The sequence below is a fragment of the Aotus nancymaae genome, unplaced genomic scaffold, assembly GCF_030222135.1.
Source record: "Aotus nancymaae isolate 86718 unplaced genomic scaffold, 86718_ANA_hifiasm-v0.15.2.pri h1tg000019l, whole genome shotgun sequence".
Classification (NCBI taxonomy): Eukaryota; Metazoa; Chordata; class Mammalia; order Primates; family Aotidae; genus Aotus; species Aotus nancymaae.
In genome coordinates this window covers 6,264,352-6,267,060 of record NW_026988431.1, presented here as the reverse complement: position 1 = coordinate 6,267,060, position 2,709 = coordinate 6,264,352, and the positions used below count along the sequence as shown (strand labels likewise).

General features: G+C 39.7%; 1 pseudogene; it reads left to right on the top strand.

The window, feature by feature from the left end:
* Positions 1–330: 330 nt before the first annotated feature.
* LOC105705561 (small ribosomal subunit protein eS10-like) lies at positions 331–824 on the top strand (annotated as a pseudogene).
* Positions 825–2,709: the final 1,885 nt, after the last annotated feature.

Sequence of the window (2,709 nt, the reverse complement as noted above, 5' to 3'; positions counted from 1 at the left end):
GCATGCCTGTAATCCCAGCTACTCAGGAGGCTGAGGCAGCAGAATGGCTTGAACTCAGGCGGCGGAGCTTGCGGTGAGCTGAGATTGCGCCACTGCACTCCAGCCTGGGTAACAAGAGCGAAACTCCATCTCAAAACAAACAAACAATAACAAAACAAAACAAACAAAAAAACTACTGATGTATGTTATTTAAAAAAATAAAAAGCAGCCGTCCTCCCATCAGTCTGCAAACCCCATTGTAAAAAAGTCAAAACACACAAGGGATGCAGCACCACTGATGCTCCTTCGTTTCCAGCCCCGGCCCCGGCCCCGGCCCCGACAGCCACCGAGATGTTGATGCCTGAGAAGAACCGGATTGCCATTTATGAACTCCTTTTTAAGGAGGGAGGCACGGTGGCCAAGGAGGATGTCCACATGCCTAAGCACCAGAGCTGGCAGACAAGAATGTGCCCAACCTTCCGTCATGAAGGCCATGCAGTCTCTCAAGTCCCGAAGCTACGTGAAGGAAGTTTGCCTGGAGACGTGTCTACCGGTGCCTTCCCAATGAGGCTATCCAGTATCTCCGTGATGACCTTCATCTGCCCCGGGAGACTGTGCCTGCCACCCTATGACTCAGCCGTCTAGAGACTGGCAGGCCTCGGCCTAAAGGTCTGGAGGGTGAGCGACCTGTGAGACTCGCCAGAGGGGAATCCAACCGAGATACCTACAGACCGAGAGCTGTGCCCCCTGGAGCGGACAAGAAAGTCGAGGCTGGGGTTGGGTCAGCAGTGGAATTCCAATTTAGAGGTGGATTTGGTTGTGGACGTGGTCAGCCACGTCAGTAAAATTGGAGAGGATTATTTTGCATTGAATAAACTTACAGCCAAAAAAGCTTTAAAAAAAAAAATCAAAATACTTTCCTAAACTCCAAAAGAAGATCTAAACTCTGACACTCTGGCCTCAGCACCCAATGTTAAAAAATAAATCTTAAAATTCAATCTTCTGTAATTTTTTTTTCCCCAAGATTATCTAAATTTGGCTTATTATGAAGACAAGAACAACCATTCAATTCTTATTTATTCCCCACTTCATTCACAGAGACATGCCAGAACCTCTGTACACATGATAATGTCTGACACTTCTTGCTTTCCGTGGTATAATAAGAAACTTGACTTTTCAACAAAAAAGATAAAACGAGGACATATATCACAAGACTATTAAATTCTTCAGGAAGACAATATTATTTTAAGATTATGCTTCAAAAAATTGTAAGCAAAATGAAAAGGCACCATTTCAAAAGTACTGACAGTAAATTAAACTTAAAGGAAGTTTAAGGGAATTATTATAATTATTATAAGTGCTCAGAAAGGATTACGTGTCTGTAATCCCAGCACTTCAGGAGGCCAAGGCAGGCAGGTCACTTGAGGCCAGGAGTTCAAGACCAGCATGGCCAACATGGCGAAACACTGTCTCTACTAAAAATACAAAAATTAGCTGGGTGTGGTGACTCATGCCTGTAATCCCAGCTATTCAGGAAGTTTCTGAGCACTTATAATAATGTAACTCAAAAACAAATCTGTTCTTACAGAAATCTCCAGGATGTCTAAGATAATTTTAAGAGGTGCAGGAAGCAGTATTCTAACGATAGTAAATGCTGTTAATTGTACTGTTTTTAACAGAGTAGGCAACTGATTTTGACTCACTCTCAGTTGTTCAAATACATGTAAAATTTTTATTGCTTAAGCTATCAATATTTTACAATAGAAAAAATCTGAATCGTAATAGATATAGTGAAAGCTAAAATGTTAATGAAACTATCATGCAAGGTAAATTCAGATTTATAATAAAGGCAACTTGCATTCAATTGGTGAAAATTACTGCCTAACATGTTAGGACCAGAACATCTGTCTGTAAACTCCATTGTAAAAAAATCAGATGAAGACAACATGGGTGTTAGGGTTCATACACCTTCTTTCAGCTTTCTGTAGACTTGAGTGTTTTTTGTTTTTTTTTTTTTGGCAGAGTATCACTCTGTCACTCAGGCTGGAGTATAGTGGTGCAATCTTGGCTCACTGCAACCTCCATCTCCCAGGTTCAAGTAATTCTCCTGCCTCATCCTCCTGAGTAGCTGGGATTACAGGTGGCACCAATATGCCTGGCTAATTTTTGTCTTTTTAGTAGAGACAGAGTTTTGCCATGTTGGCCATGCTGGTCTCGAATTTTTGACCTCAGGTGATCTGCCTACCCTGGCCTCTCAAACTGTTGGGATTACAGGTGTGAGCTACTTCTGCCAGCTTGAGAATTATTTAAAATTATAATTGGGGGTGGTTGTGAAAACCAGGAATATGAAAAACATGTCTGCCTTCACCATTCTTTTCAACATTATTCTGGAGGTCCTTAGTCAGTATAAGAAAATGTGAAAAGGAATTAGAAAGGAAGAAACTGTTATTCACCAATGATATTGCTGGTTATGTAGAAAACTAAAAACAATTTATAAAGAAATGTTACAAAAAAGATAATATAGCAATATGGCTGGAGATAGGATAAATTGCATTTTTGTACATCAATAACAGTTTTAAACTGCAATGTAAATACATATAAGATTTAAAACAGCAAGAACAAATAAGATAAATATGAATAAATTTCATAAGAGATGCATAAGACATTAATGAAGAACACTTACAAACTTACAGAAAGAAGATCTATAATTTTAAAAGACCTATAATTTAA